The following is a 13,987-nucleotide window of genomic DNA, read 5'->3' as shown; positions in this document are numbered from 1 at the left end:
CTGGCCCTTCCCTTCCCTCGCACAGAGCTCTTCCTGCTGGAGCCCTTGGCAGTGTGCAAGCCACCGGCCCCTAAGCCCTCCCCAAGGACGCCTGGGGCCTAGGTGCAAAGGCAAAGCAGGAGCGGAGCTGAGGCCAGGAAGGCGCCAGTGGCGTCTCCCAGCCTCGCGCAGCCTGCTCCTTCCTGGGCAGGAAGCCTAGCAGCGAGGCAAGTCTGGGCAAGGCTCGCCCAGGGCAGAGCCGCCTCGCGCCAGCAACTCTGCCAGAACGGGCCTCTGAGCAGAGCTGGAGCTCTGCCGTCCTGGAGGCGCACTCGGCTCCAGCCAAGTAGGGCTTGAGCCAAACGAGGCTGGGCTGCCTCTTCTTCCCTCGAGGAGGCTCGCCTCCCCGCCAGCTGTTCACTCGGCTTCCAGGTGGGGGCGCTCTGCGCCTCCTGCAGGTCTTGGCTCAGGGGCTGCTTGCCCTGAGCTGGGGCTGTGCGCGGGAGCCCAGGCACGCAGGGGCAGGCCCCAACCAGCTGCACACGTCTCTGCTGGGGAGGAGAGCGCTAGGGAAGCTACGTGTGTGAGGCAGCTGCTGGGCGCCCAGGGAGTCAGCCTCCGGCTGTGCGTGGCTGCAGACCCCAGCCAGGGGCCCTGGGAGCCTGGTGCACTCCGTGCGGCGCTGAGTCTGTGCGGCCAAGCAACCGCTGGAGGAGCCCTGCACTGGCCCTTCCCTTCCCTCGCACAGAGCTCTTCCTGCTGGAGCCCTTGGCAGTGTGCAAGCCACCGGCCCCTAAGCCCTCCCCAAGGACGCCTGGGGCCTAGGTGCAAAGGCAAGGCAGGAGCGGAGCTGAGGCCAGGAAGGCGCCAGTGGCGTCTCCCAGCCTCGCGCAGCCTGCTCCTTCCTGGGCAGGAAGCCTAGCAGCGAGGCAAGTCTGGGCAAGGCTCGCCCAGGGCAGAGCAGCCTCGGGCCAGCAACTCTGCCAGAACGGGCCTCTGAGCAGAGCTGGAGCTCTGCCGTCATGGAGACGCACTCGGCTCCAGCAATGTAGGGCTTGAGCCAAACGAGGCTGGGCTGCCTCTTCTTCCCTCGAGGAGGCTCGACTCCCCGCCAGCTGTTCACTCGGCTTCCAGGTGGGGGCGCTCTGCGCCTCCTGCAGGTCTTGGCTCAGGGGCTGCTTGCCCTGAGCTGGGGCTGTGCGCGGGAGCCCAGGCACGCAGGGGCAGGCCCCAACCAGCTGCACACGTCTCTGCTGGGGAGGAGAGCGCTAGGTAAGCTACGTGTGTGAGGCAGCTGCTGGGCGCCCAGGGAGTCAGCCTCGGGGTGTGCGGGGCTGCAGACCCCAGCCAGGGGCCCTGGGAGCCTGGTGCACTCCGTGCGGCGCAGAGTCTGCGCGGCCAAGCAACCGCTGGAGGAGCCCTGCACTGGCCCTTCCCTTCCCTCGCACAGAGCTCTTCCTGCTGGAGCCCTTGGCAGTGTGCAAGCCACCGGGCCCTAAGCCCTCCCCAAGGACGCCTGGGGCCTAGGTGCAAAGGCAAGGCAGGAGCGGAGCTGAGGCCAGGAAGGCGCCAGTGGCGTCTCCCAGCCTCGCGCAGCCTGCTCCTTCCTGGGCAGGAAGCCTAGCAGCGAGGCAAGTCTGGGCAAGGCTCGTCCAGGGCAGAGCAGCCTCGCGCCAGCAACTCTGCCAGAACGGGCCTCTGAGCAGAGCTGGAGCTCTGCCGTCCTGGTGGCGCACTCGGCTCCAGCCAAGTAGGGCTTGAGCCCAACGAGGCTGGGCTGCCTCTTCTTCCCTCGAGGAGGCTCGCCTCCCCGCCAGCTGTTCACTCGGCTTCCAGGTGGGGGCGCTCTGCGCCTCCTGCAGGTCTTGGCTCAGGGGCTGCTTGCCCTGAGCTGGGGCTGTGGGCGGGAGCCCAGGCACGCAGGGGCAGGCCCCAACCAGCTGCACACGTCTCTGCTGGGGAGGAGAGCGCTAGGGAAGCTACGTGTGTGAGGCAGCTGCTGGGCGCCCAGGGAGTCAGCCTCCGGCTGTGCGGGGCTGCAGACCCCAGCCAGGGGCCCTGGGAGCCTGGTGCACTCCGTGCGGCGCTGAGCCTGGGCGTCCAAGCAACCGCTGGAGGAGCCCTGCACTGGCCCTTCCCTTCCCTCGCACAGAGCTCTTCCTGCTGGAGCCCTTGGCAGTGTGCAAGCCACCGGGCCCTAAGCCCTCCCCAAGGACGCCTGGGGCCTAGGTGCAAAGGCAAGGCAGGAGCGGAGCTGAGGCCAGGAAGGCGCCAGTGGCGTCTCCCAGCCTCGCGCAGCCTGCTCCTTCCTGGGCAGGAAGCCTAGCAGCGAGGCAAGTCTGGGCAAGGCTCGTCCAGGGCAGAGCAGCCTCGCGCCAGCAACTCTGCCAGAACGGGCCTCTGAGCAGAGCTGGAGCTCTGCCGTCCTGGTGGCGCACTCGGCTCCAGCCAAGTAGGGCTTGAGCCCAACGAGGCTGGGCTGCCTCTTCTTCCCTCGAGGAGGCTCGCCTCCCCGCCAGCTGTTCACTCGGCTTCCAGGTGGGGGCGCTCTGCGCCTCCTGCAGGTCTTGGCTCAGGGGCTGCTTGCCCTGAGCTGGGGCTGTGGGCGGGAGCCCAGGCACGCAGGGGCAGGCCCCAACCAGCTGCACACGTCTCTGCTGGGGAGGAGAGCGCTAGGGAAGCTACGTGTGTGAGGCAGCTGCTGGGCGCCCAGGGAGTCAGCCTCCGGCTGTGCGGGGCTGCAGACCCCAGCCAGGGGCCCTGGGAGCCTGGTGCACTCCGTGCGGCGCTGAGCCTGGGCGTCCAAGCAACCGCTGGAGGAGCCCTGCACTGGCCCTTCCCTTCCCTCGCACAGAGCTCTTCCTGCTGGAGCCCTTGGCAGTGTGCAAGCCACCGGCCCCTAAGCCATCCCCAAGGACGCCTGGGGCCTAGGTGCAAAGGCAAGGCAGGAGCGGAGCTGAGGCCAGGAAGGCGCCAGTGGCGTCTCCCAGCCTCGCGCAGCCTGCTCCTTCCTGGGCAGGAAGCCTAGCAGCGAGGCAAGTCTGGGCAAGGCTCGCCCAGGGCAGAGCAGCCTCGCGCCAGCAACTCTGCCAGAACGGGCCTCTGAGCAGAGCTGTAGCTCTGCCGTCCTGGAAGCGCACTCGGCTCCAGCCAAGTAGGGCTTGAGCCAAACGAGGCTGGGCTGCCTCTTCTTCCCTCGAGGAGGCTCGCCTCCCCACCAGCTGTTCACTCGGCTTCCAGGTGGGTTCGCTCTGCGCCTCCTGCAGGTCTTGGCTCAGGGGCTGCTTGCCCTGAGCTGGGGCTGTGGGCGGGAGCCCAGGCACGCAGGGGCAGGCCCCAACCAGCTGCACACGTCTCTGCTGGGGAGGAGAGCGCTAGGGAAGCTACGTGTGTGAGGCAGCTGCTGGGCGCCCAGGGAGTCAGCCTCCGGCTGTGCGGGGCTGCAGACCCCAGCCAGGGGCCCTGGGAGCCTGGTGCACTCCGTGCCGCGCTGAGCCTGGGCGGCCAAGCAACCGCTGGAGGAGCCCTGCACTGGCCCTTCCCTTCCCTCGCACAGAGCTCTTCCTGCTGGAGCCCTTGGCAGTGTGCAAGCCACCGGCCCCTAAGCCCTCCCCAACGACGCCTGGGGCCTAGGTGCAAAGGCAAGGCAGGAGCGGAGCTGAGGCCAGGAAGGCGCCAGTGGCGTCTCCCAGCCTCGCGCAGCCTGCTCCTTCCTCGGCAGGAAGCCTAGCAGCGAGGCAAGTCTGGGCAAGGCTCGCCCAGAGCAGAGCAGCCTCGCGCTAGCAACTCTGCCAGAACGGGCCTCTGAGCAGAGCTGGAGCTCTGCCGTCCTGGAGGCGCACTCGGCTCCAGCCAAGTAGGGCTTGAGCCAAACGAGGCTGGGCTGCCTCTTCTTCCCTCGAGGAGGCTCGCTCCCCGCCAGCTGTTCACTCGGCTTCCAGGTGGGGGCGCTCTGCGCCTCCTGCAGGTCTTGGCTCAGGGGCTGCTTGCCCTGAGCTGGGGCGGTGGGCGGGAGCCCAGGCACGCAGGGGCAGGCCCCAACCAGCTGCACACGTCTCTGCTGGGGAGGAGAGCGCTAGGGAAGCTACGTGTGTGAGGCAGGTGCTGGGCGCCCAGGGTGTCAGCCTCCGGCTGTGCGGGGCTGCAGACCCCAGCCAGGGGCCCTGGGAGCCTGGTGCACTCCGTGCGGCGCTGAGCCTGGGCGGCCAAGCAACCGCTGGAGGAGCCCTGCACTGGCCCTTCCCTTCCCTCGCACAGAGCTCTTCCTGCTGGAGCCCTTGGCAGTGTGCAAGCCACCGGCCCCTAAGCCCTCCCCAAGGACGCCTGGGGCCTAGGTGCAAAGGAAAGGCAGGAGCGGAGCTGAGGCAAGGAAGGCGCCAGTGGCGTCTCCCAGACTCGCGCAGCCTGCTCCTTCCTGGGCAGGAAGCCTAGCAGCGAGGCAAGTCTGGGCAAGGCTCGCCCAGGGCAGAGCAGCCTGGCGCCAGCAACTCTGCCAGATCGGGCCTCTGAGCAGAGCTGGAGCTCTGCCGTCCTGGAGGTGCACTCGGCTCCAGCCAAGTAGGGCTTGAGCCAAACGAGGCTGGGCTGCCTCTTCTTCCCTCGAGGAGGCTCGCCTCCCCGCCAGCTGTTCACTCGGCTTCCAGGTGGGGGCGCTCTGCGCCTCCTGCATGTCTTGGCTCAGGGGCTGCTTGCCCTGAGCTGGGGCTGTGGGGGGGAGCCCAGGCACGCAGGGGCAGGCCCCAACCAGCTGCACACGTCTCTGCTGGGGAGGAGAGCGCTAGGGAAGCTACGTGTGTGAGGCAGCTGCTGGGCGCCCAGGGAGTCAGCCTCCGGCTGTGCGGGGCTGCAGACCCCAGCCAGGGGCCCTGGGAGCCTGGTGCACTCCGTGCGGCGCTGAGTCTGTGCGGCCAAGCTACCGCTGGAGGAGCCCTGCACTGGCCCTTCCCTTCCCTCGCACTGAGCTCTTCCTGCTGGAGCCCTTGGCAGTGTGCAAGCCACCGGCCCCTAAGCCCTCCCCAAGGACGCCTGGGGCCTAGGTGCAAAGCAAGGCAGGAGAGGAGCTGAGGCCAGGAAGGCGCCAGTGGCGTCTCCCAGCCTCGCGCAGCCTGCTCCTTCCTGGGCAGGAAGCCTAGCAGCGAGGCAAGTCTGGGCAAGGCTCGCCCAGGGCAGAGCAGCCTCGCGCCAGCAACTCTGCCAGATCGGGCCTCTGAGCAGAGCTGGAGCTCTGCCGTCCTGGAGGCGCACTCGGCTCCAGCCAAGTAGGGCTTGAGCCAAACGAGGCTGGGCTGCCTCTTCTTCCCTCGAGGAGGCTCGCCTCCCCGCCAGCTGTTCATTCGGCTTCCAGGTGGGGGCGCTCTGCGCCTCCTGCAGGTCTTGGCTCAGGGGCTGCTTGCCCTGAGCTGGGGCTGTGTGCGGGAGCCCAGGCACGCAGGGGCAGGCCCCAACCAGCTGCACACGTCTCTGCTGGGGAGGAGAGCGCTAGGGAAGCTACGTGTGTGAGGCAGCTGCTGGGCGCCCAGGGAGTCAGCCTCCGGCTGTGCGGGGCTGCAGACCCCAGCCAGGGGCCCTGGGAGCCTGGTGCACTCCGTGCGGCGCTGAGTCTGGGAGGCCAAGCAACCGCTGGAGGAGCCCTGCACTGGCCCTTCCCTTCCCTCGCACAGAGCTCTTCCTGCTGGAGCCCTTGGCAGTGTGCAAGCCACCGGCCCCTAAGCCCTCCCCAAGGACGCCTGGGGCCTAGGTGCAAAGGCAAAGCAGGAGCGGAGCTGAGGCCAGGAAGGCGCCAGTGGCGTCTCCCAGCCTCGCGCAGCCTGCTCCTTCCTGGGCAGGAAGCCTAGCAGCGAGGCAAGTCTGGGCAAGGCTCGCCCAGGGCAGAGCCGCCTCGCGCCAGCAACTCTGCCAGAACGGGCCTCTGAGCAGAGCTGGAGCTCTGCCGTCCTGGAGGCGCACTCGGCTCCAGCCAAGTAGGGCTTGAGCCAAACGAGGCTGGGCTGCCTCTTCTTCCCTCGAGGAGGCTCGCCTCCCCGCCAGCTGTTCACTCGGCTTCCAGGTGGGGGCGCTCTGCGCCTCCTGCAGGTCTTGGCTCAGGGGCTGCTTGCCCTGAGCTGGGGCTGTGCGCGGGAGCCCAGGCACGCAGGGGCAGGCCCCAACCAGCTGCACACGTCTCTGCTGGGGAGGAGAGCGCTAGGGAAGCTACGTGTGTGAGGCAGCTGCTGGGCGCCCAGGGAGTCAGCCTCCGGCTGTGCGTGGCTGCAGACCCCAGCCAGGGGCCCTGGGAGCCTGGTGCACTCCGTGCGGCGCTGAGTCTGTGCGGCCAAGCAACCGCTGGAGGAGCCCTGCACTGGCCCTTCCCTTCCCTCGCACAGAGCTCTTCCTGCTGGAGCCCTTGGCAGTGTGCAAGCCACCGGCCCCTAAGCCCTCCCCAAGGACGCCTGGGGCCTAGGTGCAAAGGCAAGGCAGGAGCGGAGCTGAGGCCAGGAAGGCGCCAGTGGCGTCTCCCAGCCTCGCGCAGCCTGCTCCTTCCTGGGCAGGAAGCCTAGCAGCGAGGCAAGTCTGGGCAAGGCTCGCCCAGGGCAGAGCAGCCTCGGGCCAGCAACTCTGCCAGAACGGGCCTCTGAGCAGAGCTGGAGCTCTGCCGTCATGGAGACGCACTCGGCTCTAGCAATGTAGGGCTTGAGCCAAACGAGGCTGGGCTGCCTCTTCTTCCCTCGAGGAGGCTCGACTCCCCGCCAGCTGTTCACTCGGCTTCCAGGTGGGGGCGCTCTGCGCCTCCTGCAGGTCTTGGCTCAGGGGCTGCTTGCCCTGAGCTGGGGCTGTGCGCGGGAGCCCAGGCACGCAGGGGCAGGCCCCAACCAGCTGCACACGTCTCTGCTGGGGAGGAGAGCGCTAGGTAAGCTACGTGTGTGAGGCAGCTGCTGGGCGCCCAGGGAGTCAGCCTCGGGGTGTGCGGGGCTGCAGACCCCAGCCAGGGGCCCTGGGAGCCTGGTGCACTCCGTGCGGCGCAGAGTCTGCGCGGCCAAGCAACCGCTGGAGGAGCCCTGCACTGGCCCTTCCCTTCCCTCGCACAGAGCTCTTCCTGCTGGAGCCCTTGGCAGTGTGCAAGCCACCGGGCCCTAAGCCCTCCCCAAGGACGCCTGGGGCCTAGGTGCAAAGGCAAGGCAGGAGCGGAGCTGAGGCCAGGAAGGCGCCAGTGGCGTCTCCCAGCCTCGCGCAGCCTGCTCCTTCCTGGGCAGGAAGCCTAGCAGCGAGGCAAGTCTGGGCAAGGCTCGTCCAGGGCAGAGCAGCCTCGCGCCAGCAACTCTGCCAGAACGGGCCTCTGAGCAGAGCTGGAGCTCTGCCGTCCTGGTGGCGCACTCGGCTCCAGCCAAGTAGGGCTTGAGCCCAACGAGGCTGGGCTGCCTCTTCTTCCCTCGAGGAGGCTCGCCTCCCCGCCAGCTGTTCACTCGGCTTCCAGGTGGGGGCGCTCTGCGCCTCCTGCAGGTCTTGGCTCAGGGGCTGCTTGCCCTGAGCTGGGGCTGTGGGCGGGAGCCCAGGCACGCAGGGGCAGGCCCCAACCAGCTGCACACGTCTCTGCTGGGGAGGAGAGCGCTAGGGAAGCTACGTGTGTGAGGCAGCTGCTGGGCGCCCAGGGAGTCAGCCTCCGGCTGTGCGGGGCTGCAGACCCCAGCCAGGGGCCCTGGGAGCCTGGTGCACTCCGTGCGGCGCTGAGCCTGGGCGTCCAAGCAACCGCTGGAGGAGCCCTGCACTGGCCCTTCCCTTCCCTCGCACAGAGCTCTTCCTGCTGGAGCCCTTGGCAGTGTGCAAGCAACCGGCCCCTAAGCCCTCCCCAAGGACGCCTGGGGCCTAGGTGCAAAGGCAAGGCAGGAGCGGAGCTGAGGCCAGGAAGGCGCCAGTGGCGTCTCCCAGCCTCGCGCAGCCTGCTCCTTCCTGGGCAGGAAGCCTAGCAGTGAAGCAAGTCTGGGCAAGGCTCGCCCAGAGCAGAGCAGCCTCGCGCCAGCAACTCTGCCAGAACGGGCCTCTGAGCAGAGCTGGAGCTCTGCCGTCCTGGAGGCGCACTCGGCTCCAGCCAAGTAGGGCTTGAGCCAAACGAGGCTGGGCTGCCTCTTCTTCCCTCGAGGAGGCTCGCTCCCCGCCAGCTGTTCACTCGGCTTCCAGGTGGGGGCGCTCTGCGCCTCCTGCAGGTCTTGGCTCAGGGGCTGCTTGCCCTGAGCTGGGGCTGTGGGCGGGAGCCCAGGCACGCAGGGGCAGGCCCCAACCAGCTGCACACGTCTCTGCTGGGGAGGAGAGCGCTAGGGAAGCTACGTGTGTGAGGCAGCTGCTGGGCGCCCAGGGAGTCAGCCTCGGGGTGTGCGGGGCTGCAGACCCCAGCCAGGTGCCCTGGGAGCCTGGTGCACTCCGTGCGGCGCTGAGTCTGGGCGGCCAAGCAACCGCTGGAGGAGCCCTGCACTGGCCCTTCCCTTCCCTCGCACAGATCTCTTCCTGCTGGAGCCCTTGGCAGTGTGCAAGCCACCGGCCCCTAAGCCCTCCCCAAGGACGCCTGGGGCCTAGGTGCAAAGGCAAGGCAGGAGCGGAGCTGAGGCCAGGAAGGCGCCAGTGGCGTCTCCCAGCCTCGCGCAGCCTGCTCCTTCCTGGGCAGGAAGCCTAGCAGTGAGGCAAGTCTGGGCAAGGCTCGCCCAGAGCAGAGCAGCCTCGCGCCAGCAACTCTGCCAGAACGGGCCTCTGAGCAGAGCTGGAGCTCTGCCGTCCTGGAGGCGCACTCGGCTCCAGCCAAGTAGGGCTTGAGCCAAACGAGGCTGGGCTGCCTCTTCTTCCCTCGAGGAGGCTCGCTCCCCGCCAGCTGTTCACTCGGCTTCCAGGTGGGGGCGCTCTGCGCCTCCTGCAGGTCTTGGCTCAGGGGCTGCTTGCCCTGAGCTGGGGCTGTGGGCGGGAGCCCAGGCACGCAGGGGCAGGCCCCAACCAGCTGCACACGTCTATGCTGGGGAGGAGAGCGCTAGGGAAGCTACGTGTGTGAGGCATCTGCTGGGCGCCCAGGGAGTCAGCCTCCGGCTGTGCGGGGCTGCAGACCCCAGCCAGGGGCCCTGGGAGCCTGGTGCACTCCGTGCGGCGCTGAGTCTGGGCGGCCAAGCAACCGCTGGAGGAGCCCTGCACTGGCCCTTCCCTTCCCTCGCACAGATCTCTTCCTGCTGGAGCCCTTGGCAGTGTGCAAGCCACCGGCCCCTAAGCCCTCCCCAAGGACGCCTGGGGCCTAGGTGCAAAGGCAAGGCAGGAGCGGAGCTGAGGCCAGGAAGGCGCCAGTGGCGTCTCCCAGCCTCGCGCAGCCTGCTCCTTCCTGGGCAGGAAGCCTAGCAGCGAGGCAAGTCTGGGCAAGGCTCGCCCAGGGCAGAGCAGCCTCGCGCCAGCAACTCTGCCAGAACGGGCCTCTGAGCAGAGCTGGAGCTCTGCCGTCCTGGAGGCGCACTCGGCTCCAGCCAAGTAGGGCTTGAGCCAAACGAGGCTGGGCTGCCTCTTCTTCCCTCGAGGAGGCTCGCCTCCCCGCCAGCTGTTCACTCGGCTTATAGGTGGGGGCGCTCTGCGCCTCCTGCAGGTCTTGGCTCAGGGGCTGCTTGCCCTGAGCTGGGGCTGTGGGCGGGAGCCCAGGCACGCAGGGGCAGGCCCCAACCAGCTGCACACGTCTCTGCTGGGGAGGAGAGCGCTAGGGAAGCTACGTGTGTGAGGCAGCTGCTGGGCGCCCAGGGAGTCAGCCTCCGGCTGTGCGGGGCTGCAGACCCCAGCCAGGGGCCCTGGGAGCCTGGTGCACTCCGTGCGGCGCTGAGCCTGGGCGGCCAAGCAACCGCTGGAGGAGCCCTGCACTGGCCCTTCCCTTCCCTCGCACAGAGCTCTTCCTGCTGGAGCCCTTGGCAGTGTGCAAGCCACCGGCCCCTTAGCCCTCCCCAACGACGCCTGGGGCCTAGGTGCAAAGGCAAGGCAGGAGCGGAGCTGAGGCCAGGAAGGCGCCAGTGGCGTCTCCCAGCCTCGCGCAGCCTGCTCCTTCCTCGGCAGGAAGCCTAGCAGCGAGGCAAGTCTGGGCAAGGCTCGCCCAGAGCAGAGCAGCCTCGCGCTAGCAACTCTGCCAGAACGGGCCTCTGAGCAGAGCTGGAGCTCTGCCGTCCTGGAGGCGCACTCGGCTCCAGCCAAGTAGGGCTTGAGCCAAACGAGGCTGGGCTGCCTCTTCTTCCCTCGAGGAGGCTCGCTCCCCGCCAGCTGTTCACTCGGCTTCCAGGTGGGGGCGCTCTGCGCCTCCTGCAGGTCTTGGCTCAGGGGCTGCTTGCCCTGAGCTGGGGCTCTGGGCGGGAGCCCAGGCACGCAGGGGCAGGCCCCAACCAGCTGCACACGTCTCTGCTGGGGAGGAGAGCGCTAGGGAAGCTACGTGTGTGAGGCAGGTGCTGGGCGCCCAGGGTGTCAGCCTCCGGCTGTGCGGGGCTGCAGACCCCAGCCAGGGGCCCTGGGAGCCTGGTGCACTCCGTGCGGCGCTGAGCCTGGGCGGCCAAGCAACCGCTGGAGGAGCCCTGCACTGGCCCTTCCCTTCCCTCGCACAGAGCTCTTCCTGCTGGAGCCCTTGGCAGTGTGCAAGCCACCGGCCCCTAAGCCCTCCCCAAGGACGCCTGGGGCCTAGGTGCAAAGGCAAGGCAGGAGCGGAGCTGAGGCCAGGAAGGCGCCAGTGGCGTCTCCCAGACTCGCGCAGCCTGCTCCTTCCTGGGCAGGAAGCCTAGCAGCGAGGCAAGTCTGGGCAAGGCTCGCCCAGGGCAGAGCAGCCTGGCGCCAGCAACTCTGCCAGATCGGGCCTCTGAGCAGAGCTGGAGCTCTGCCGTCCTGGAGGTGCACTCGGCTCCAGCCAAGTAGGGCTTGAGCCAAACGAGGCTGGGCTGCCTCTTCTTCCCTCGAGGAGGCTCGCCTCCCCGCCAGCTGTTCACTCGGCTTCCAGGTGGGGGCGCTCTGCGCCTCCTGCATGTCTTGGCTCAGGGGCTGCTTGCCCTGAGCTGGGGCTGTGGGGGGGAGCCCAGGCACGCAGGGGCAGGCCCCAACCAGCTGCACACGTCTCTGCTGGGGAGGAGAGCGCTAGGGAAGCTACGTGTGTGAGGCAGCTGCTGGGCGCCCAGGGAGTCAGCCTCCGGCTGTGCGGGGCTGCAGACCCCAGCCAGGGGCCCTGGGAGCCTGGTGCACTCCGTGCGGCGCTGAGTCTGTGCGGCCAAGCTACCGCTGGAGGAGCCCTGCACTGGCCCTTCCCTTCCCTCGCACTGAGCTCTTCCTGCTGGAGCCCTTGGCAGTGTGCAAGCCACCGGCCCCTAAGCCCTCCCCAAGGACGCCTGGGGCCTAGGTGCAAAGCAAGGCAGGAGAGGAGCTGAGGCCAGGAAGGCGCCAGTGGCGTCTCCCAGCCTCGCGCAGCCTGCTCCTTCCTGGGCAGGAAGCCTAGCAGCGAGGCAAGTCTGGGCAAGGCTCGCCCAGGGCAGAGCAGCCTCGCGCCAGCAACTCTGCCAGATCGGGCCTCTGAGCAGAGCTGGAGCTCTGCCGTCCTGGAGGCGCACTCGGCTCCAGCCAAGTAGGGCTTGAGCCAAACGAGGCTGGGCTGCCTCTTCTTCCCTCGAGGAGGCTCGCCTCCCCGCCAGCTGTTCATTCGGCTTCCAGGTGGGGGCGCTCTGCGCCTCCTGCAGGTCTTGGCTCAGGGGCTGCTTGCCCTGAGCTGGGGCTGTGTGCGGGAGCCCAGGCACGCAGGGGCAGGCCCCAACCAGCTGCACACGTCTCTGCTGGGGAGGAGAGCGCTAGGGAAGCTACGTGTGTGAGGCAGCTGCTGGGCGCCCAGGGAGTCAGCCTCCGGCTGTGCGGGGCTGCAGACCCCAGCCAGGGGCCCTGGGAGCCTGGTGCACTCCGTGCGGCGCTGAGCCTGGGCGGCCAAGCAACCGCTGGAGGAGCCCTGCACTGGCCCTTCCCTTCCCTCGCACAGAGCTCTTCCTGCTGGAGCCCTTGGCAGTGTGCAAGCCACCGGCCCCTTAGCCCTCCCCAACGACGCCTGGGGCCTAGGTGCAAAGGCAAGGCAGGAGCGGAGCTGAGGCCAGGAAGGCGCCAGTGGCGTCTCCCAGCCTCGCGCAGCCTGCTCCTTCCTCGGCAGGAAGCCTAGCAGCGAGGCAAGTCTGGGCAAGGCTCGCCCAGAGCAGAGCAGCCTCGCGCTAGCAACTCTGCCAGAACGGGCCTCTGAGCAGAGCTGGAGCTCTGCCGTCCTGGAGGCGCACTCGGCTCCAGCCAAGTAGGGCTTGAGCCAAACGAGGCTGGGCTGCCTCTTCTTCCCTCGAGGAGGCTCGCTCCCCGCCAGCTGTTCACTCGGCTTCCAGGTGGGGGCGCTCTGCGCCTCCTGCAGGTCTTGGCTCAGGGGCTGCTTGCCCTGAGCTGGGGCTCTGGGCGGGAGCCCAGGCACGCAGGGGCAGGCCCCAACCAGCTGCACACGTCTCTGCTGGGGAGGAGAGCGCTAGGGAAGCTACGTGTGTGAGGCAGGTGCTGGGCGCCCAGGGTGTCAGCCTCCGGCTGTGCGGGGCTGCAGACCCCAGCCAGGGGCCCTGGGAGCCTGGTGCACTCCGTGCGGCGCTGAGCCTGGGCGGCCAAGCAACCGCTGGAGGAGCCCTGCACTGGCCCTTCCCTTCCCTCGCACAGAGCTCTTCCTGCTGGAGCCCTTGGCAGTGTGCAAGCCACCGGCCCCTAAGCCCTCCCCAAGGACGCCTGGGGCCTAGGTGCAAAGGCAAGGCAGGAGCGGAGCTGAGGCCAGGAAGGCGCCAGTGGCGTCTCCCAGACTCGCGCAGCCTGCTCCTTCCTGGGCAGGAAGCCTAGCAGCGAGGCAAGTCTGGGCAAGGCTCGCCCAGGGCAGAGCAGCCTGGCGCCAGCAACTCTGCCAGATCGGGCCTCTGAGCAGAGCTGGAGCTCTGCCGTCCTGGAGGTGCACTCGGCTCCAGCCAAGTAGGGCTTGAGCCAAACGAGGCTGGGCTGCCTCTTCTTCCCTCGAGGAGGCTCGCCTCCCCGCCAGCTGTTCACTCGGCTTCCAGGTGGGGGCGCTCTGCGCCTCCTGCATGTCTTGGCTCAGGGGCTGCTTGCCCTGAGCTGGGGCTGTGGGGGGGAGCCCAGGCACGCAGGGGCAGGCCCCAACCAGCTGCACACGTCTCTGCTGGGGAGGAGAGCGCTAGGGAAGCTACGTGTGTGAGGCAGCTGCTGGGCGCCCAGGGAGTCAGCCTCCGGCTGTGCGGGGCTGCAGACCCCAGCCAGGGGCCCTGGGAGCCTGGTGCACTCCGTGCGGCGCTGAGTCTGTGCGGCCAAGCTACCGCTGGAGGAGCCCTGCACTGGCCCTTCCCTTCCCTCGCACTGAGCTCTTCCTGCTGGAGCCCTTGGCAGTGTGCAAGCCACCGGCCCCTAAGCCCTCCCCAAGGACGCCTGGGGCCTAGGTGCAAAGCAAGGCAGGAGAGGAGCTGAGGCCAGGAAGGCGCCAGTGGCGTCTCCCAGCCTCGCGCAGCCTGCTCCTTCCTGGGCAGGAAGCCTAGCAGCGAGGCAAGTCTGGGCAAGGCTCGCCCAGGGCAGAGCAGCCTCGCGCCAGCAACTCTGCCAGATCGGGCCTCTGAGCAGAGCTGGAGCTCTGCCGTCCTGGAGGCGCACTCGGCTCCAGCCAAGTAGGGCTTGAGCCAAACGAGGCTGGGCTGCCTCTTCTTCCCTCGAGGAGGCTCGCCTCCCCGCCAGCTGTTCATTCGGCTTCCAGGTGGGGGCGCTCTGCGCCTCCTGCAGGTCTTGGCTCAGGGGCTGCTTGCCCTGAGCTGGGGCTGTGTGCGGGAGCCCAGGCACGCAGGGGCAGGCCCCAACCAGCTGCACACGTCTCTGCTGGGGAGGAGAGCGCTAGGGAAGCTACGTGTGTGAGGCAGCTGCTGGGCGCCCAGGGAGTCAGCCTCCGGCTGTGCGGGGCTGCAGACCCCAGCCAGGGGCCCTGGGAGCCTGGTGCACTCCGTGC

The sequence above is a fragment of the Ovis canadensis genome, chromosome 7 (genome assembly GCF_042477335.2).
Source record: "Ovis canadensis isolate MfBH-ARS-UI-01 breed Bighorn chromosome 7, ARS-UI_OviCan_v2, whole genome shotgun sequence".
Classification (NCBI taxonomy): domain Eukaryota; kingdom Metazoa; phylum Chordata; class Mammalia; order Artiodactyla; family Bovidae; genus Ovis; species Ovis canadensis.
This window is presented reverse-complemented; position numbering follows the sequence as displayed.